General features: G+C 36.0%; 1 long non-coding RNA gene across 1 annotated transcript in view; it reads left to right on the plus strand.

Annotated features, from left to right (window-relative positions):
* The first annotated feature begins 215 nt into the window (after window positions 1–215).
* The window catches only part of LOC122329565, a 53,717-nt gene continuing 30,495 nt past the window's right edge, over window positions 216–23,437 (plus strand). The window contains exons 1-2 of the long non-coding RNA XR_006247924.1: window positions 216–315; window positions 19,050–19,206. This is a non-coding gene — a long non-coding RNA (uncharacterized LOC122329565). The remainder of the gene's footprint in view (window positions 316–19,049; window positions 19,207–23,437) is intronic.

Consider the following 23,437-nt stretch of genomic DNA (forward strand, 5'->3'; position numbering starts at 1 on the left):
TACCCGTGTCATTGTGCCTCATTGTGATGACTGTGCCAACGCTAATGTGCCTTTACTGTTACGGACCCTACTTTTCTTATCATGACAGACCAGATAAGACTATCCAGAGCTCTGTGACAAATTCATTTTTAGCAAATTATCTTTCAGGCATAACAGCATTGAGACCCACACTGCCCCTCGATTCCTTTTAACAATCAATTAATGCCTGCACAGGCTCCCTTCCACAGAAGTAAAGCGGAGGGCTCACTGGAGGTCTGAGGCTGAATTAAACCCCTCTCCTTCAGCTTCCTGTCACTAATGGGCTGTTGGTTTCAGGTTAGTTATACTGTGCATGGATGCTCCTTATACTTTCTTTTTTGAATTACTAGCTTATAGTTTCCCCCCTTATTATTTTCCGACACTTAAAAAGTGCAAATAGATAAATATGATCGTTTTTTTATTTATTTATTTTTAATATGTATTTTTAATAGTTTACCATGCATTCAATCATTCATATTTATTTTTAATGTAATTTAATTTAATTTGTATTGTACCCATTCCTGTTTATTACTTAATAAATGCAACTTATGTATAGATTAATATCTTATTTCCTACATTTATTTTATTGCCGTCAATCATATTTGTTGCTTTTAGATTTTTATTTCATTGTTTTATTGTACCTAATTTATTGCAGCTATATTTGCTACTCTTTAAAAAGTATAAATTAGTATTTTATTGTTTTATATTTGCTTTTTATGTTGTTGCAGTATTTACATATTTTTACATTGCCTTTATGTATCGATTAGTATTTTGTTTTATACTTTATTGCATCAATTCAGTCATATTTGCTACTTTTTAAATGTAATAAATTTAATATATATAAAAATGTAATTATATATATATATATATATATATATATATATATATATATATATATATATATGCTTCTGTGATGGCTGTTATTTCATAGCTGGACAAATAAGTGGACAAATAAACCAATTGGAGGAAACAGTTTTAAGAGTTTATTCTCCACAGGGCCAAAAGTGCTCACACTTGTTCACATACAAAACAGTATGTCTAACACTGTCTTTGTGCTGCTGTTGTAGTGTATGCACAAATAAGATAAAATGATCTTGAGATTTTCACATGGTGAAATCCCTAATATAATTCCTCTCGTTACGTATTATTAGGCGCTTTAATTAGTAAGGAATTCTTGTTATGGTAGGCAGATGGCAGAATCCTCGCTCTTTTGTTAAAGTCACACTAATTAAAATTCTTGGAGAAGCTGGTTCTCTCCAGAATACCTAATAAGGCGCCTCAGCACAGAAACTAATAAGAGACCTGATGCCTTGACAACGGCCTCACCTTGAAACTTCACTGAGTCACTTTCTTGCAGCCAACCTCCGAGGGTCTTCTAGGATCACGGTATAGCTGCAGGAACGAAAAGACGTTATGAGCTCTTGAAAGAATGCTATCATGGATTGACATTGCTCTCATCAGGGTCGTCTGAATATTTATTGGATATATCTGGTTTTATATTCATTCCGAGGTAAAAAAAGAAGAGGAGAGGGAAATAATTGAGTAATTTACTACAGTATTTGGCCAGCCGCTCTGGATATTGAATCGCTTGGGAGTACCCGCAATGAAAATGTTGCCTCAGGCTTTTTGCTTGTCCTAAGCTTTTAAGTGTTAGGTTTGCTGCTCTGATGTAGCACTCAAAGAAACGGTTTGAATGTGGGTTACTGGAGGGTTTGGGACAGTACAGCCTTTTTTTTCCCCTTAACTAACACTGCACAAATTTGTCAGCCAAATGCTTCCCATTTGAGCCATGAGTAAATTCTTCTTTGAAAAGTTCTTTGAGGTCTATTTGAGGAGAGGGCTGTGATTTATTTAAAAAAATTCTAATGACAACTGTGAATCCGCTTCTATGCAAAATAAGTGCTGGTTCACACAGAACATGTTTTTTTCATTCCACTGGGCTATTTATATTTTTCTAAGCAAACACATGCTAGATGGACTTGTTTGACCACTGCACTCGTGTCTTGCATATTTTGGAGCTTTCAAATGACACGGCTTTCTAAAACATCCCACGTTTCTAGATTTGCTCTGTTGGTAATCGCTAATTGTTTACTTGTCTTCAGTGAGCTTTTCTTTTTTAAAAAAAGCTTAGGTAGTATTATCGACAAGAATTGTGAAATTTCGGTGGTATCAATTTTTTTTTGATATCATAAATACCTTATTTAAAGCAAAAATAACTAAATGATGTTTTAAATTACGCATTTTAACAGCAAGGTAGATGCAAGTGCTTTTTTAATAAATAAAATGACTCTTAATAATACCCTTATTCTATGGCACTTTTTAAGTATTCCTTTAAAGGTGCTGCAAGCAATTTTTGCAAAGCAATGTTAGTATTTGAAAGCGACAAAAAAAAATACGTTCATAGCCCAACAGGACCTCATAACTATTATCAGTATCTCTGCATCACTCGTATGCACATAACTATGGTATAAGAGAATATATAAAACAAAATCCAACAAAAACGAAGCAAAATCAATGTTACTTACTTATCAATAAGAAACAACACAACCTTGGCATCCGTTTCAAGGTTGCTTGACTGATCGTAACCCTTCTTTTTAATGTTTTGATCCTCCAACATTTTCCTCTTTTAATCTTCCATTAATTTATAATCGATCTGCTAATATCCGTCCTTTGCACAAAAATTGAGCACACTCTTCACTCTATCATAACAAGACACGCCCCTTACTGCTGATTGGCCGGGTGTGTTTTTTGGGACATGCTCCAGTAGTGTGATCAAAAGCGTTTTGCAAAAATTGCTTAGCGCACCTTTAAATGTGACTATTAAAAGTACATGTCATTATATTGGATTCTCCACATCACTCGTGTCAGATGTCTCAACCACCTTTGACTTCAGATGTTTGAGATATCTGACAGGGAAATCATGCTCCGTGTAGGCTTGCAAGAGTTCTGATATATTCCTGTCACACAGTTTAGGCTCCTTTACTGAATACCAATTGAAGCCTCCGAGAAATTTTGACAATCTTCCTGGGCCATAATTTCACAATTAGAAAGCCAGGCACAATGTGACACCACACACAAATCTTCGGAAAAACGTTACTAACAACGGACACGTAAATCCCTGGCACATATATATTATAATCTGGACCACTCTCAAGGATAACGATGGAATGTTTCTCGCGTCGTCATTAGATTTTGTTAGGGGGCAGTAAACAACATTTACTGAGTGCTATTACATAAAATTCAAACTGTGTGAAGTTCAGAACAGTTCACAGGATATTAATCACCACTATTTCTGCGGGACACATGCTATCGATTACCACCATGGGAACATAAGTTAATTTAGCTGCCACACTTCAAGGATACATTTTGTATTGGTGTTGCGGCAAGCACTGACAAATGAATACAAACAAAAGCCAAAGCGGCTGCCTCAAGGGTTGGACTCGGAAGCTGGAGGCCACCTGCGTAACATTAAACACTATGTACTGTAATGAACTTCATATTTATTGCATGTCCCAAAACACTTTTTAAGAATTGAATCTGTTTGTGCTTTGATTATAACCTTCTGCCTTGAAACAATAAAAGGCCCAGCGCTCCTTCAGAGATTCTTACACTGAATAGATCCCAGTAGAAGAGTACCCATGATTGCACTTGAAATTGTGAGTGTGCGTTGAAGTCTGTGAGGCACAAGAAATGTTTGAGGTAATGTTGGTGCATGGAAGGTATGAATTATTAATTATAAACACTGATAACTTCAACTGTACACCAGGCATCTCTGGTTTGATATCAGCCAAGACCTCCACAATTAGACATGAAGAGATTGTTAAATATGGGGATGTTTACTGGAAATGGTTGAGATCACAATAATAAACGGCGTGGAAAAATAAAAGTTAAAATAAAAGCACAGCATTCTGCGTTTGCTTTTGGCTCTGCTCAAAATGGAAACATTTGTCACTAAATGTATGTAGAGGTAATAAGTAATGCATTTTTGTTCTCCAAATGTAACATATATAGATTCTTTCACAGCTATAACTTGATTCTTCTCATGGATATCTAGTTTAGTTGCTCCTAAGTCGTTTAAAACTAAATTCTAAATATCTTTTAAAGCTTTGGAAAATTCAGTCGTTAGTTCTTCCACAAAAACTCTTGTGAACACGGCTAGTCAAGCAGATTAAAGTGTTAAAATTTACTAAAGAGGGCAAATTACCGTTAGAGCGCAATTCCATAAAAGCGACTAACAATGCACGCATTAAAGAACACAGATGCAGCCAAAACATTTCCATAATGACCAGAACAGTCTACCAAAAGCAGCACAAATTACCACCTTGCCTTTTTGGGTGTTAAATAATGCCGCAAAATCCAGTATTTGATGAGAGCAAACATTAGTAAATCGTGTTGTGTGATTTTAATAATCTCCTCCCATAAATTTAGCATCTGAAAGGAAAACTCCTACAAATGCATATTCAGTAAGGTCAGGTGGAGACGTTACGAAGCTTATTTGCAAATATTTTTTGACTTTAAATGCAGTATGCTTTTAAAAACATGTTTTACCAACTATTGTTTGAGGCATTAATTGTGTATAATGTATGGGCTGTGGATATTTAGGTATTTATTGGATATTGAACTGGTGCATCAAGTAATGAATGGCAGAAGTGGGTTCTGAAATGTGTGTGTAAATTGTCTCGGGGTTGCTGGTTTGTTTAATAAACTCAGTTGAGACGTATGTTATGTGTACTCTAATTTTACCCCAGAGCACCAAGGTCCCTGATCTCGATAAAGTGCAGAACGAATGTCATAATTACAAAGAAAAACATGGCACTTAATTCAATTTACTTTTTAAAACAGAGTTAATAAGGGATGGTTTTAGAAATGTTATACCAGATTCGTTGTAATAAATCTTTTTAATGAAGTTCAGTCCCCTGTTGGTTTTAAATGTCATACATTGAACTCTGGGACACAAAATCCCACCTTCAATGCAATTAATCTTTGTAATGGAGTCAAAAAGTAATATCTGCTTCCTCTGTGTCTGTGAAATAAACTCAAACTTCCTACACAGCATGAGGTTTAGAACACACTTTCCTGCTTCATCGAAATAATACCAGTATGAAAGGATCTCTCATTGGTTTGTGCTGGGATTGCATGTTTTTGCCATCCAATGCACCTGAAGGCTATTTTATGCCTCCGAATCGTTTTCAGTCAACTATGGCTTCTAAATGTCTGAAACGTCTACCATTTTCTTCTGAATTTATGTTTGGGTGTTCAGGTCTTCTTCTCTGTGTGTTTGAAAGATTTTTGGCTGTCTTCCGTGCCCACGGAGATCAGTTTTCAGCGGCATTAAGATTCTGTACAGTCTTTATTGTTTTTGGCTAGAAATGTGCTTTTAACCCTTGTGCTGTGCTAGAATTCCTTTACCTAATTTGATGTTCATGGTCCAAAGTGACCTGCCCTTTAAAGAGTGCTTGCGTATCTTTCATTAAGCTGCATTATCACAAAATCTTGGAATCAGTTTTTTTGTAAACTTGTTTACAAAAAAAACTTGTAAACTGTTTTCCTGCAGTTAGCATAGGATTTGTTTTTCTTTTTGAACTAATTGGTCTTAGACCTCATTAATTGAGCTTATGCGCCTCAGTTTTTGAGTGGACATACTGCTTTTTTCTATAAAAAAGCTCAGGCCGTTGAGACGTATGAATCGTAGGGGAAATATTGGGAGAAAAATCCCCAAGTTAGGCAACAAGCCATACACTGGTTGACAGGTTGATCTATATACGTTTTAATATTTTTCTGGACATAGAGCTTTTTTGATGGATGCTGAGACTTTTAGGTCAGACTATCTGTGATCTCTGACCAAGTTGATTTGCTGGTTTTCATGGTATTTCATTTTCAAAATACTAGTGGATAAATTGGCAGTGGGCAGAATTACATAAACAAAAACAAAAACAGACATTCGGGAACACATGGAACACATATTTCATATCAGTACATATAAGTACAATAACTGTATGTAGCATTGTTTTTCAGAGAAACAAGTATGGGAACTTAGGATGATTCCTAAATATCTGCAAATATATGCTTTAATACAGTCAAAAAGTACATGTTTAAAGCAGGAAAAATGCAGATTTTTTTTCAGGGTTGGATAACAAACAGTAAATCACAGCGTTCAAGAACTTCAACTCAACTTTGCACCTTTTCCGCCTGTCGCAGTTGTTGTGTTGCTATTGTCTAGCCCTTGGACTTACGAAATATTACAATTATATGTATATGAAGACTTCTTCAAACCTCTAGTTTCACTTCTGGCCACAGAAAGTCTTTTTGCTGTACAGTCTCATAAAGTGGCTCGCCATTATTAACAAAGACCTTCAACATGTAAAGCTAAGGTCAGTTAATTATTTGACCGTTAAATCTTTGAAGCTTCTAAGAAGCCACCAGGAAGCGGAGGTTCGATCTCTCTCTCTTCCCTCCATGGCTCTGCCCAGAATTCAAATCCCTTCGGATAATGAGAGCATTAAGACATTGAGTGTGAGGAGGTCTCGTCTTGAAGTGCAGCTCACATATACTCATGAGCCAATTTATTTTCAGGTAATTAAGTCACGGGTTGGAACAAGCTGGGGGCGGTCCTCCAGACACAGGGAGAGAGAGAAAAAGCAGAACCGCAGCCAGGCCTCTCTGACCCCGCACCGATGTTTTTGTCTTTTAGACAAATTAAACGCTCATTATGAGGGAGATGCCAGGCAAAGACGCCCCGCGTGGCCTCTGCTCAGCTGCAATAAATAGCTCCGGCCTTCATCGCATCCATCATATCGATTATTCTTTAATGATATGCACAAGAAAGTAATTTCCACATCAACGTATTGTCAGTGTAACTAATCAGATTTCGCAGAGATGACTAATTCTACCGCTCAAAGAAAACAGGGATGGTAAGACGCTGCAAATCTAAGCATCAGATCTGAGCAACAGATTGTATCATTTGATGCGTAATGCACTTAAAAGTGTGAACATATGTGTAAACGGGAGGCCTGGGTTAGTTGTCACATTTTCTAGAGGTTTTCAAGTTATAAGCATAGGTCAAAAACATATAGATATGACTGTATAACAGTATATATATAATATAAAGGACGTACGGCCAAGTATTGTGTCCCATACTTGGAATACAATTTAGTTTTTGCATTTATTGTGGAGAATACAAGTAAATAATAAATTATTATAAAGTATATATATATATATATATATATATATATATATATATATATATATATATATATATATATATATATATAATAACATTTATTTCTAGCTCAAAGCCCTCAATCGAGTTTGACTGTTGATCTTTAATGATAAAATCTTTAGCTTAAAGCATTTTTTTTTAATTATTAAAAAGGTTTTCTGTGGATATAATCTGCTCCTGTAACAGAAAGTACAATTTAACACTCAAAATGTCAAATATTGGCCAACAAATACGGTCATTTCTAAATTTATAGCATTTAAAACACATGTGACAACTTGCCCTGACCTGACATTTATGAAAACTACCCTTGTGCTGAGAACACAGTTCAACCTTTCATTTAAAATCTGCCTTCATTATATATTTGACCCTTGCCTTAATGTATGCTGGCTTGGTTACTGAGATACAGTCTTTCCCTGTCTGACTGGCACCGGTTTCCTCTATTTTAGGCCCTTATTAATCTGAAAGGAGTAACAATTATTTTATGCTTAAAATATTAGTGCGTATTGACACGCTGCCAACTCTAGAGAGTAAAACCTGTGCAGTGTGTGCAGAATTTATTATTCATCAGTGTCAGACTGACAATGGTCTGAATTTTCCATCACAGACAAAGAAACATCCCCATGGTGGCTAATTAAATCTACAACCAACATTTACTCGTTAAATTCCTGCTGGAAACAGCGTGACAGTTCAGCTAGGAGGACTGCTCATTTGGATGTTTGTGTAAACATGCACAAATTGAACATTTTTCTCTAACCTTAATTTCGAACCACTTTCAAAGGAAGCATGCATTACCCCGCGTCATGTTGTGATGGTGAAATTTAGTATATTGACAGGGAGTACAAAGCAGCGGCGCTGATCATCATCATTATGCGTTTGCAGAAGGTAATACTTTTGCATATGGCTTTGCATATAGCAAGTAAAAGTAAGGCATTTGTAGGTTGATTCCCAATATAGCGATATTGGTGTGGGTTTGAGGCAGAACAATTCATTTATCCAAACAACTACAGATAGGGCAATGTGTGGGAATACATATATGTGTGTGTGTGTGTGTGTGTGTGTATATATAGCCTGTATATATTAGTGCTGTCAAATGATTCATCTCAATTAATCACATTCAAAATAAAAGTATTTATTCACATAATATATATGTGTGTGTGTACTATGTATATTTATAATAATGTTATTATGTATAAATACACACACATACAGTAAATATCTTTATCTCTATATATTTTATTATATTCGTATACATCTATATTACTAAATATATTAAAAATATAAACATTAATATATAATTTTTTTTTCTTAAATGTACATAATATATATATACACAGCACACACACATACATTATGTAAACAAAAACTTTTATTTTGAATGTTATATGTAATTCACACACACTAATAATAATCATACTTTTGTCTTTTTTCTTGAAACGTTTCACTATAGGAACTAAAACATAAAGACCCGAATAAACAGGATCCAAAAGGCAAAAATGCTGTCTTTTTGCTGTCCGTCGGTAGTTAACCAAAAATTAGCACTATCCAGTTTACTCATCATTAACTTAATTAGGTTTTCAGTCTTTAAGCGCTTATTGACAGAAGGCATTGTGGCTCTAACCCTACACCAGACACCTCTGATCAATAATCTCCAGTAAATCCATTCCTAAACGGCTCCTTTTCTCCGATTCATATAAATATGTAAAAACAGCAAACTTTTTTAGTTTCTGCACACAGTCGTAACTGTAGTGTGCGCATTTTAAAAAATGCCTAACAGAGCCTCAATATTAAATAGATTTTCACTAATAAAGCAGAGTGTTCATCAGCATGGCCTCATTAGAATTTCACACGGTGCCATTTATGAAATGTCAGTCAAAAGTGTTCCCACAATAAAATCAATGGCTGTCTTCCAGCATCTGAATGTTTCATTACTGTAAATACAGCAGGAGATATATAGATCGAGGGGCCAGCGGCAGGGGCCCGTGTGCTTCAGAGAGAGGAAGCAATGCAATAAAAGCACATTGATCTCCTGAACTCGGTGATATACAGCCGCTGGTGTGAGGGGTTGGGGGCCGACGCTGATCTTTGGACTTCTGTTCCCCGGGGCCGTGAAACAACCTTTGAGCACGGCCTAGTCCTCATATCGATGGGCGGTAGATATGATCACCCCGCTGCTGGGAGTTGTCATTTTTCAATAAAAGCTCAGAGTGCTGCTTTTCCAGCAACAGGCATTAATGAGAGAATCGTGCGAGCCGTTATTGATGAAAAGGGAAGCTCTTTGGATGGTCACGGAGCGCAGGCTTAATCTGAACTCCTCAGAGGAAGAGCAGACCGATAGATTTATCAGCAGCCATTGATGAATCGGTTATCGTAATGCCACAACCGCACAGCACAGTGTCTTTTTTTTTTTGTTTTTTTGGCTGGATTTTCTTTGTGCGCTGTTTTGCCGAAGGCCGTTTTCAACAGGTTTTGTATTGCTCTCAGTTTATTTGTGTTATTGGATCATAAGAGAGATATGTGTGTGAAAGGCTTCCAGTGGAGGTGACCAGTAGATGTCACTGTTGTCAAAACTCTAGCTGTCTTTTCAAAGATAGACAGATAGATAGATAGATAGATAGATAGATAGATAGATAGATAGATAGATAGATAGATAGATAGATAGATAGATGGATGTGCAATTGACTTTTATCTGAACTATTTCTGGTTACTGAGATGCAGAATTGGAGATTTTTTTTAGGTTCAAAATATTAAAAGACCTCATAAACGCAATCTGCCTTTTAAAAATTTCCGCAAAGCCTTTGATCTCATTTGTGAGTCATGTTTTAGACACCTCGTGTTCTCTTATCGCAACCCTTACAGGCTTCAGGCCATTTGATTGCAGTCAATCTTTCAACCCTTTATAAACACATAGAGCAATTAAAGAACATTCATGAAAAATTGAATTTGTGTTTTTTTTTTTATTTTGTTGTGATGTTTTGGGGTGATATTTTCGGAAGCGGAGCTCGTACTAGACCCTTGTATGAATTTGAACTTTTCAAAAAGGCTTGTACAATTAAATAATTATGATTGATAACATGGTACGTAAAACTGTTACAAATTAGAAAAAGCAAGCGCAAGCACTTTGGTCTAATGTTTGCAGCTTTTGAAAATTGTAATTAATGGCTGAAGAAAAGTGGCTGTGCTCTCAGTGGCACGCTAGCATGCTGTTTCTACGATGTATTGCGCAAACACTCTCGGAAAAAAAAAGTAGTAAACTGTTAGGGGAGCTATATGCTTTCAAAAATTACTAATGAATACCTTCAAGGTACTAATATGTAACATTTAGAGGAATAATGAGGAGCAAAGATGTAACTTTTAGCACTGCCGCTGTGACAGATTTGCATGTTTGAGGTACAAAAGTAAAGAAAGATGCAACAAGCATGCTGTATGGAATATTTACCCACGATGCAGTGCATTATACTGTTTCTTTTTAAGCCATCAAAAATGCAAAATAGCATACCGTTTCATCTAATTATTCTGGGTAATGCATTCTGTTTCACTTCCTATTAAGCGTATACACTGCATATACGTTATACACTGCTATCTGAATTCTTTCCCCGCCTTGAAAGAAAGTTTTTCTTCTGTATTTTTTGGTTCCTCTCCTAAGTGTTTGCCTGGCGACTCGTACCCAGTTGGATATTTAAGATGCAAAAATAAATATACAGCTTCATAACTGCCATGAGCATGAGCATTTATCAGACTTCTCTAATCCTGTGTTCCACCTGAAATAAAAAGTCACGACTGAAGTCTGCGCTTTAATGTGCTTGCCAGGACGTTTGTAAGAAATAGAAAATATTGTACAAACATGGAGCAAGGAAACATATTTCATGTTATAATCAGGTAAATTACATGGTGTCTTTTCCTTGCTCTAATCTGCTCAACGGTAACCTCTCTTTGTGTCTCTCAGGGGTTTCGAGTCTTTTTTGTCTCTCGCCAGTTTACTTAAATACTGCTCAAATCAGAGATAGCTTTTTGTCATTTCAGAATGCATTGCCTTTCACGTTCACATGATGTCTTCATATACTGGATAAAAAATTCGACTCACGATTTGTAAAGACTTATTTATTTATTTAACAAAATGACAATTACTAAATAACTGTATTTACATTAAATGTGTAATAAATTTAGAACTGATTATGTGTTTTCTTTTTAACGTTTGTTGTAATATGCAATAAATAAACAAAATATTCCAGGTGTTTATTTACATTTTTCCTTTTTTCTAATCTGAATGTTTTCTTAAGTTAGTTTAATTGGTAATCAGATATTTATATATTTTTTGTCCTTTGACATTAATATCACTTTGCAATGTGCCTTTAATAAAAAAAAATTAAAAAATGGTGACATCATCCTCTAGGAAGTGACATCATTTTAGTGGAAAGTCTGATCAATGCATTTGATGTTTGATGTTTTGATGTATTATTTGGCTTGATATTTCATCATGTTTGATTAAATGACATAAATTTTGATAACAAAGTTTGAACGAATGAAGTCTCAGTCCCTAGCTCAGCGTGACTAGCTCTAGATTTCATCCTGCTCGGCATCTTTTTTTTTATTGCAACTATACAGATAAGTAACACAGAAAGTTTTAAAAGTTTGACCTGAACAAGTCTGGTACACTCTAGTCTACAAACATTTGTAGTCACAAACTTAGACATTTTTATCATCTAAAGCTGCCTAAATTAGCAAGATTTATGTTCTGGGTAAATTCATAATTTGTGTTAGGCTCCGTAAGAAGACTAAACAGTCTAGACAGTTTGGTTTATTTTAAAACTATTAGTAATCGAATTACTGTCATAAACCTAAGAACATTTCCAACCGTGAATGCCAGTTACGACATAAAAAAGGCCATCCTAATTTTGCATATTCTGTTTTTTGATCTTCAGGATGCAGTGAAAGTGTGGGGGTATGCGTGTTCGTGCTAGAGAACGGCGGTGTGCGCTTGCTGAGAATTGAGTGTGATTGCACCATCCCTCGTGTAAACAACCAACTCTGAAAGCCCTTCCTGTGATTGACACCACTGGAAATGCCAAGCAGAGGTGTCTTTTGTCTGCCTTCCCTTGCTTTCAGCAAACACCAGCACTCCGGGCTGGAAAAGATCTCCACACATAAGGATAACAGCAGCTGTCTCTGACAGGCAGGTATTTCGTGCTACTCGAGCCAACCATTTGATAGCATGTTGTAGATTATTTCGAAAACATGTTGATGGTATTCTGTTCTCGTTCCTTTTGGGTGCTTGATTCCAGATTTTAAAGAAATAGTCCAACCATTTACTAGTTCTCATGTCGTGTCAAACCCATACGGCATACTTTTTTTTACAAAGGAATGCAACTGGAGAAGTTTTGAAGAATGTTTCAGCTGCTCTTTTATATACAATGAAGGTGAAAGGGCTGGCAGGCTCGAATTTTTTTCTATAAAAGCTACCAATATATAGTATTATCATTACCTAGTTTTTTATTTATTAAACAGAAAAAAATACCTATTCATGGTTATTTTATGGACCAAAAAAAAATTTATAATAATATGTTCCAAGCTAAACAGTTTGGAATGCCATGAAAGTAAATACATTTTATTTACATTTTTTATTTACTCTTTTAAACTTTGACTATAGTTCACTGTGTTATATATGTTAGATAGCATCAATAATATGTGACCTTGGACCACAAAACCAGTCACAAGTATTTTTTTTTTAAATAAACAAGCTAAATAAATAAGCTTTCCATTGATGAATGGTGCAAATTATATGATATTATATTGGCAAAATCCCAATACGTCCAATGCATAATAATAAACAAAAATTGCTAAAGTCCTTAGCAATGCATAATAATAAACAAAAATATTTTTTAATACATTTAGGGTAGGAAATTTACAAAATATCTAAATGGCACATTTTTTTTTACTTAATATCCTAATGATTTTTGGAAAATAAGAAAAATCTATAATGTTGACGCATGCAGTGTATTTTTGGCTGTTGCTTCAAACAAACCTCGGTCACCTCTAAGACTTAAGTTGTTTACGGTCACATATAAAATAATTCTAATAAAAAAAAGTATGCTGTCTCAAAAATCAAAGACCTTTTTTGTTGACTTCACTAAACTAAATCCATTAGAGGCCTATTTAATCGAATTAATTAGCATGTGCCGTAGACATATTTCGTTTTCGTTGTCAGCAATAACCCAGTGATATGGTAATATTCAAAGCACAAACACGTAAAACTGCAGGTCATATGCAAATTAGAAGGACTAAGGGCCTCGGATACTCACAGTAGAACTGAAGGAACAGGACTGCAAAGAGTATAATTGGGCCCGTTGGACTTGCTTCTGGGCACTGTTTTCCTACCTAGCTTGCAAATGGCCTGAGGCGAGTGCTTACCTGTGCATAATTTGAAAAGCATTACGAGCAAAGGATTGGACTCTATAGGTTTATGTTGTCTCCGTTCGTTACCTGGAGTTGTTAGTTTAGCATGTACACGGCGTAGCTGCTTTCTCCATATGTGCGTGCGGATAATTGAAAGACGTCTTTGCAGCAATCACAGTGATTAAGACATTACAATGTGAAAGCAGCAACTGAAGACCTTATTACCACTGAAAGAGTCGTGTGTGTGCTGATAAATGTGTAATGGCTGGGCGTATAATTAGAATGTTCCTTGTCCCGGCCAGGACGGCAGATTGGCTGAGCTGTCTTCTCGTGTCATAACGTGTCAATCAGAAAGCATGTGGGTGTCACCATTTCTTTTTTCATTTACTTACAGCCTGGTTTTTATACATTTGATTGTGTAGGAAAGGTCTTATTGATATCCCATTTGTTTTTTTTTACTGTAATTTGTCATTAGATTTTTATTTGAAAGTAGTTTTGAGCATCATTACTTCCATCTTCAGTGTCACATAATCCTTCAGAAAAACTAATTTCCTGCTCAAGAAACATTTTGTATTATCAATGTAATAGTTGCATTGCAAATGTATTGGGCCTTTTTTATTTAGATATTATACTAGACACAAAACATATTTCCCACAGTTCCAACTCTAAGTCTGTTATGGCGGTTCCATTTATTTAAGCATTTTGAGCCAGATGTAATATATTGAGGCAGTTTCACAGCTTTCACTGCACAACGTGCTTTCTATAAATCGACAAATATAAGCAAACAGGAAATCAGATGGGAACAAATCGAGCCTTCTGCCAGTCACAGTTCCACCCAATCCAAACCCTCCCAAACTGCACAAAGTGCGCCGTCTGGGACTCCCAGCCACAGTTCAGCAGTCACACACCCGCATGCTGAATCTGAGCGAGACGGTCTGCTTAATGTGCTGGACTTGGCTTAACCTTTGCAGAATTGAGTCTATAATGTTGCGTCACTGTTTGCTGCAATATTTGCACTCCTGTTCTCTGAAATCTCTGCGCTGAGATGGAAATCACAGGCAGGTGATCTTTCATTTTATTTACACTTTATTCAGGTCTAACAGCCATCTCCTGGCACAGAAACGCACACACACACAAAAAAAAACTTTACTATAGTAAAGAAAAAAAAGACTTGGCTGAATTTCCAACTTACTCAAAAGAGTCATGTCTAACAGATGACATAACTAGGTCATCCGCATATCATGCATGTTTTCAGAAGAATAAAAGTCAAACTTTCAGTCCTAGTAGTGTCCAGAAAATACATAGGGGAATTCAGTGAGAATAACATTTGACACAAATATTTTGCAAGTCTGTTCTGGGTGCTTAGTTGTGGAGAATGTACATTACCATTTGAAAGTGTAGATTTTTCATGTTTTATATTTCCCAAAGCTGCATTTTTTGACGGAAAATACAGTAAATTAAATATAGGGAACGTTTTACAGATATATACATATATACACACTATATTGTCAAAAGTATATATATAAACTAAATTTTCCGCATAATTACTCCTGTCTTCATGGTCACCTGATTCATTAAGAAATCTTTCTAACATCGATTTGGTGCTCAACACTAGAACAGCTGTGCTGCCTAATATACTCACTGTGATTGTTTGATATAGAATTCTTTGCGCTTTAGGTTGATTTAGAGTGTATGTAGAGTTCATGTAAAGTTCATATTTAGACTTTCCTAAACAACAGGTCGACATGCATGCAAGGTCATGAAACACTTTTCTTATAATATGCATTTATTTTGACCTTATCATTCTTGGACTCCTAAACGATTCATAAACAATTTCATTTAAAGCAGTGTTTGTGAGCTTTCAATGCTCCAAAAGTAGCACCTATTGGCAAGGAATTTTCATTATTATTCAGAACCAACTCGAAAAGATCAACAAGTGAACGGACAGTATGCTAATGCTTCACTCTGACATCAAATTAAAAAAAATGGGAGGCTACTCAAGCAGTCTGTAAACGTGACTGACACAACCTGACGTTGTATATATATTTTTTTTAACATGCAAAAATTTCAGAGTTCGCAATGAACTAAACTGTTGTCAGACCTTTATTTATATAGTGCTTTTAGCTATGCATATTGTGTCGAAGCACTGAACAGTATCAAACTTGGATAATAGAGTGTCGGTAATGTAATGTATAATGACAAGATTAAACACTCAATTTTCAAACATTTCATTACTGAATGCAGAGAACTTGCTGTCTAGGTCAGATGAATTTCAATGGGATCTTTGTAACCAAATTGACGATAATCGCTAGAAATTAAGTGTCCCCGACTAAGCAAGCCAGAGGCTACAGCGGCAAGGAACCAGAACTCCATCTGTGACAAAATGGAGCAGGCTCAGTTGGGGGGCCAGACAAAACCAGCACTTCATTTCCAGTTCAATTTTAAACACAGCTCTTTCAGATTGTGTAACGGATTTATTGTGTATGTGTGAGGGAGTGTGTGTGTGTCTGTGTGTGTGTGTGTGTGTCTGATTCCTGTGATCTGTCTCTGCAGTTCATCTAGGTATTCTGGTCTCTGTTGATGATCAGGGCTGTAGACAACATCTCTTGGTACTGATCCTCCATCTGATCTAAATACGAAACAGAATAAGAAGTAAACAGAGTAATATTAGCGTAGATGCCATTCTTTTTACAATGTAACAAGTATGTTGTGTGTTATGGGGAGTGTTCCCGGTTCTGTCTGATCTAATTAATGAAGCTTAACAATCAGATTTTACTAATAGAAGAGTATTAGTGTGCTATGTTTAAGCCAGGTTAAAGAGATCGGCCTTTAATCTGGATTTAAACTGTAATATAAAATAAAATAAATCATTACTGCTATGATCTTGAGGAATGTCAGCACCTGTTATCATTAATTTAGTCACTGTATTGAATAAATACCGGGGGTTATTCTTCTAAAAGCAATCCGATCTAGCAGTTTTTATGCTTTTCTGTAGGAAAGGGTACTATCCCGCCAAGCTAAACGAAATACCTCTAGTTTTAATTTCCTCCAGCTGTTCTCCATTTTCCAGGCTGCTCTCTTTAGGGTGCGAATGTGCTCATTATACCACGAAGTCAGACTGTTTTCTTTTATCTTTCTTAAGCGTAAAGGAGCAACTGTATCTAAAGTGCTAGAAAAGAGAGCATATATGGTTTCCATTACATCATTATTTTTTACTGTGCTATCGGATGTGCAAAGGAATTGAGATAAATCAGCACGATCACTTACAAAGCAGTCTTTTGTGGTGGAAGTGATGGTTCTAGCATAACAAGGTGCAGAATTTACAGATTTAGCAGAGTTTATACAAGACTAGATAATGATAATCTAGATATCATCACTTTGCTGCAGAATTTCAGCACCATTAACATCAGTTCCATGTTACAGTAATGAATCTAGAGTACAATATCGACAATGAGTAGGTCCTATATCTATGAATGCTGATCCTAATGAATCTTTTTTATTATTAACATGGATATTAAAATCGCCAACAAATAAGACTTATGTAATGTAAAATGCAGCCAATAATAACTCTAGAAAATCAGCAAATTCTTTATTAAGCATCAGGATGCTCATACATACAGATGCATGTTTTAATACCTCGACAGAGTTATGTTGCTTCCGCTTTTCAGCTGAGTCCACTGAAGAATAGCTCACTACTTAGTTGTCACAGCACATTAAGCCAGAAGAAAGTCCAACAACAACGGACTTAACACTGAGATGACAGAGGTGTCAAGATTCTGATTTATAAAGACAGTCAGCTTAATTAGTGCAGTTTAAACCTGGCACAGGAAATCATTGGGCTGTAGATGCTGGCAGTGGGTTGAAAATGGGAATTCTTGCTGATAAACGCTTATCCTTGCCAGTGCTATGGGGTGCCCCGTTTATTGCCCTTTTGGCAGCACAGCACCTGGCTGCTTCTTGGGCATCACTGTGACCTCAGAGCCCCTCACTGCCAGACTGTTAAAGTAGGCACAGTGTCTTGGATTGTATTACTTTAGAAATTGCATATATCCTCATTTTTTGTCTACACTATTGAAACATATTAAAACACGTGTGCATAATTAATTTGCATGATGAGCTGATTTATTTAAGCACAGGAATCTAAGAACTTCATTGATTTGGTAAACATCATGATGGCATGAATATCTTCGTTTTTTAATGTTGTTTCATCACATCTAGTCTAGTCAAACAAACTACTGAATTAATTATTCATGCTTTATAATGCACTAAATGTTGCAGCGTTTTTCATTAAATTAGAAGCACTAATATCTGCTACCGGTTTACACTTTGTAAGCCACCAAAATGCACTTTTCTTGTCATCTGTGTGTGCGAGAGTGTGCAGTTTGGCCGAGTGCCACTCAGAATGCCACATGGTTCCAATGACCTTTTCCAGACCTTGTTGTAGAAGGAGGTGTACCCCACCTGTCAATACTGGTTTTCATGGACCACTTCTTTTCACCTTTCCTGTGCTAACCAGAGTGAACAAGAAACTGGCTTGCAAGGTTTCAAAAGTCCAATGGTAAATGAATAATGAATGCGATTTTGCAGAATATAACATTTATTTTGGTAATGGCAGCTTATTTATTTCCCACTATTTGTATTATTTCTTATAAGAAAAATAAATTTGACACTCCTGTTTCGTTGAGGCCATTTTGACCCAAAGTCGATTTTCAAACTGCTCGAAATACCATTCATTATTATAAATAAAAAATTGTGAATATTTCTCATTTAGGGCCATGAATGCGCATGCAGCGTTTGACATAGAAATAAGTTTTGAAAGGCTGCACAAAAATTTACCCTCATTAGTTCAAATCACTAGGGTCAGAAAACTTTTTGTAGCTAGTCAAACAGGAAAATATGAGAACTTATGAAAGTCTCAAAGGTTACTCAAAATTAAGACCTGTCTTTTGAATTATCCAAGGAAAAATCTGTCAACGGCTGTTTATATTAAAGTTTCTTTTTTTTATTTTTTTTTTTTATTTGTAATTGCTTTTTGGGTAATGCTTTAGAATAGGTAACACTTTTTAACTGTTAACTACGACTTTTCTTCTCAATAAATTCTTAATTTGTTGCTTTATCAGTAGTTAGCAAGGTAGTTGTTAAGTTTAGGTATTGGGTAGGATTAGAATAAGGTCATGTAAAATAACGCATTAATATGTGCAATAATAAATGGCTAATATACTAGTAATAAGCATGCTTATCACTTAAGCCAATGTTTTGTTTCGTTTTTCACACAAACACACTTCTGTTCATTGTACTATACGAGCCAGCAGTCTGTATATCAGTTCGAATTTGTATTTCAACATTTAATTTTGTGTAACTCAACAAAATATTGCATCACCTTGAACATCTCTTTTTGATTTTCTCCTCATTTCTTTTTCAGTGGGAGAGAGGCTGCACAACACAGGCAGCACTGAAAGCGGCACCCCTTGCTAACATCGAACACAGAAACCCTGCTGCTTTGTCGTGGTCGACTGCTACGGCAAGATAAAAAAGATTTTATCTTTTTGTGGCTGCACTGTGTCATTGACCAATCAGAGGTGACTTTATTCACAACCAATCTAACAGCATTTAGCTTTTATGTGATGATAGAACAACGCAGAGGAGACATGAGGTTGCATGCTGCTACTTTGTGCTCCGAAAAAAAATTGCTTTCTTCCAGAATGTCCGCCCACCAATCACATTTATTTAGGCTGAGCTCTATTTGTGGTTAAACTATTTTACCTGCATTTCTAAAATGAAAACCCACACATTTTATGGAGCAAAATAAGCCATTTAGTTTGGTTAATTTTGCTCATTTATAAGCTGTCACTTATATGCAACATATAATACAGTGTTGGATGCTTTTATATGCACTTTTAGCTTAAATGATTGTGTTTATAAACCAATGTGAAGTTAATGAACAACAAGTTTTATATCACAGTATTCTTAAATGTTTAATTGATAAACATATATCACACTATTCTAATTTGATTTAAAAAGGGGAAAATCTTGTGATGAAATCCAAAGTAGATCCAGCACGAATTAGATACAGAAATCTTTCTATAATCCACTATATAAATGAAACAATTTTAAGACAGACGTCACTGAAAGTAATAACTTGCAGCTCAGTAAGTGAGTCAGATGTTGATTCGGCAACTGCTTTGATTGATTCAATGAGTTCAGACAGTGAACAATTCTTTATACTCATTCAAAACTTTTCAGTTTGTGAGTCATTTTGTTCATCGAAAGTTCATCAAAAGGACAAGCTTGTGCGTCATTTATACAGTATGTAAAGTGGACTGTACTAGATGTGCGGCTTGTATTGTTCGCAAGAATGACTCAGGGTTTCTTTTATTTTGTATATGCAAAGCTCTGGCATGAAACCTGAAAGATGGCCTTTAATGTGACAGTGACATCACCGGCACAGCTGATTGGTTCTTTCGTGGAGCAATAGGCTTGTGCGCAACATTCAAATGCTTGGCAGAGTTTGCTGTAGCAGCATAATTCATAAACCCTCCACCTTCCCCAGCTCCACCTGTATAATTATGTGTTCTATGTGTATTATTCATATATCACATATATGCAACATCAGTATTTCTTACGTGCTCACAGCAGCATGTTAAGGATGTACTGACAGTAGCTCTGCCACAGGAACAGCGTAACACATCTATTTAGCCAAGATCATATATATTATATATATTACCACGTCATAACAGAACGCTTTTTATGCATTGACATTCAATTCAAAACTTGAGTTAAATACGTTCTCAGAAATAAAGGTACTGACTTTGGTGCAGTATCTTGTCAAAAGCTACTAATATATGTCGTTCAGGTACTAACATGGACCCTTTAAAGGGAAAAACGGCACACTGTGGTGTACAAAATGTGTATTACGTAAATCTAGCCAATCACTTACCTCAAAAAAACCCCAAAAAACCTTATCACAGCTCCACTGTGATTATAGCACAAAAAGCAACTTGAGTCACGTGACAGTCATCGTCTCTTTCATGTTAATGCAATCGTCTAGGAACAAAACCAGTAAAACGTGAGCTCACATTGACATCTGTTATCTGAGATGAATATGTATGCGCACACACACTCGCTCGGTGGTTACATAGAGCTGCACAAGAATGCTTGAGAAGGACACATGCTCACACACACATGCCCGTGGCTACTCTGTGATCAAAGAGCTCTGCACTTTCTTTAATCACTTCTACATGTATAAGATATTCCGGAAGGATCTTGCTCTGCTTGCGACAGGCTGTGGCGAACGCTTTGCATGTCTGACCTGACTGATCGATAAGTTATTAAAGAACAACCTCTCGGAGGCACGTCAATTAATTCAGGGCTGTCAGGCTGCGGTCGGCCAGGCCGTGTTCTGCTCCGAGGATCCTCCCGCGGTTCCAGACGACCTTACGCTCGCTCTCCCTCCCTCGTCAGCCACATGCGGGTGCATTAACTGGGCTGACAGGAGGAAGGTACTACAGGGAGATTTAACGGGATTTCATCTGTCCAATTTTGTATTGATTGAAGCAAGTTGTGCAGTAAACATCAGAAAGTCGCTTTAGAGTGCATGCAAGTATGTGCAATCGGGATGTTAATGTTTCTTTAAAGGAGTTTATAGCTTGGGCTGAAAATGTACTCAGCCTCAGGCTGTCCGACATGTAGATGAGTTTGTTTCCTCATTGGAACAGATTTGGAGATATGTAGCATTACATTATTTGCTCACCAGTGGATCCGAATAGGTGCCGTCAGAATGAGAGTCCAAACAGCTGAGAAAAACAATCACAATAATCCAAAATAATTCACAAAAATCAGTTAATGTATTGTGAAGCAAAAATCTCTAGCTTTTGAAATCCACCAGCAAATCCTGAGTCAGATGAGATTACTTTTTTCACTGAAGAAAGCAATATTATTGGTATAGGACTCTTCAAAAATGTATTGATCAGTTGTGTCTTGATCATCCTGCTGGCACCCATTCACTGAAAGGATCCACTTGTGAACAAATGACGTGAAGCTTCTTCAGAAATTTATTTTCTGATGAAAAAGCAAACATCTGCATTTTTCAGAAGATTTTCAGAACTTTTCTTGGGTGAGTTCAGTTTGAATTAGTGTGGTGTTTAATTAGAAAATAGAGATAAGTTAAGGTTAAGGATGCAGTACTGCAGTTTACGGGGAAGGATGTTTAGTTTGCAATGGCAATGTGAAGTGTGTGTGTGTGTGTGTATTCTCAGGTGGTAGGAAGGATAACACATCAGAAATCTCAGCCTGACTTAACGCCTGCCACTTTCATCCAACCTGCAGTAACAAGATCAGCTCTACAGCCTCTGCTCTTCCTCACTTCACCTTGCCAGACTTTCCAGACGTTTCTTTGCTCCTGGGAATAAATATACAGTACAGTACAGTACAACGCTTTTTCTTTTTTTTTTACTTCTCATTTAATCAGGGATATTCCCAATTATGTAACAAATAATCATCAGTTGAAAAACTAATCCAAGATTGTGGGCGAGATGTGGGGTTTAAACAATTTTCATGTTTTTTTTTTAATAGAATTAAAAAGGTCAGCTCTAAAATATCATTTGTGTCATTAAATTCAATGTTTAGAATTTTCTTTTTTTTTACAATAGGAAATTGACAAAATCTCTTAATAGAAGAGGCTTTTTATTTAATATTTTGGCATAAAACAATCTATAATTTTCCAGGGTCACATATGTTATAATTGAACTATATTTTATTGTTTGGAGTCTGTTTTTTCTTTCTTTCTTTTTCTCTCTTTCTTTAAAGTTTGTTTTTTAATTGATCAGAAGGCTTTGTTAAAAATATTTTTATTTCAAATAATTGCTGTTCTTTTAAACTTTACATCCTACGTGTTACTGTTTACTCTCAAACATTTCTATGATGTTTGTTGAGTATCAGATCAGCATATTAAAATGATTTCTGCGCGATCATGTGGGAGTGAAGCCTGAAGAAAATGACTGAAGTGAAAAATTCAGCTTTGCCTTTACAAAAATAAATGACATTTTAAAGTATATTAAAGTAGAAACAGTTGCTTTAAATTCTAATAACATAAACTAATATTATTATTTCATTATTTTACTGCATTGTTATGTTATTTCAATCAAATGAATACAGCCTTAGTGAGTTTAAGAAAAGTAAATAAATAAATAAAAAATTATATCTTTTGAATGCATATATGTATCTTGCATATATACTTATATGACCAAATATCAAAAACGGGTTCATAAAAAAAAAAAAAAAATGATACTTTAATTCAAATATGATTACTTTATCCAATGTATTTCTGCCAATTAATGTGCAACAATGTTTGGTAACAAATTCAAGCCCCCGTGTACGTTTACATTTGCATTTGTTCATTTAAATTTAAACACTCAATTCTCAAATCATTTCTCTACTGAAAAATACTAATTTTAAACCCCACTGGCAACTTTGGAGAGGAGAAACCGATATCTGTTCGTCTCTCCTTCATCAACTCTCTCCTCGTCTCCTTCATGTTCCTCTTACTCTGAGGATCACACCTGAGAGTCGAAACCCTAGAATAAGTGTAGACCTATCCATCAGATCTCTGAAATAACAGCTCTGACCGCTGACCCATTCAAACTGATCAAAAGTCCGCAAGTGCCATCGCTCCACGGCTACGACGAGGCAGGTGGAGAGAAGCACTCAGTAAGAGGACAATCCCTCATAATCTTTAGATTTCCTTTATTGAGCGTCGAGCCGAGTTTCCGCCGTCACGCGTGCTTGACACAGTGTGGTGATTTCTCACTGGAT

The sequence above is a fragment of the Puntigrus tetrazona genome, chromosome 24, assembly GCF_018831695.1.
Source record: "Puntigrus tetrazona isolate hp1 chromosome 24, ASM1883169v1, whole genome shotgun sequence".
NCBI classification, from domain to species: domain Eukaryota; kingdom Metazoa; phylum Chordata; class Actinopteri; order Cypriniformes; family Cyprinidae; genus Puntigrus; species Puntigrus tetrazona.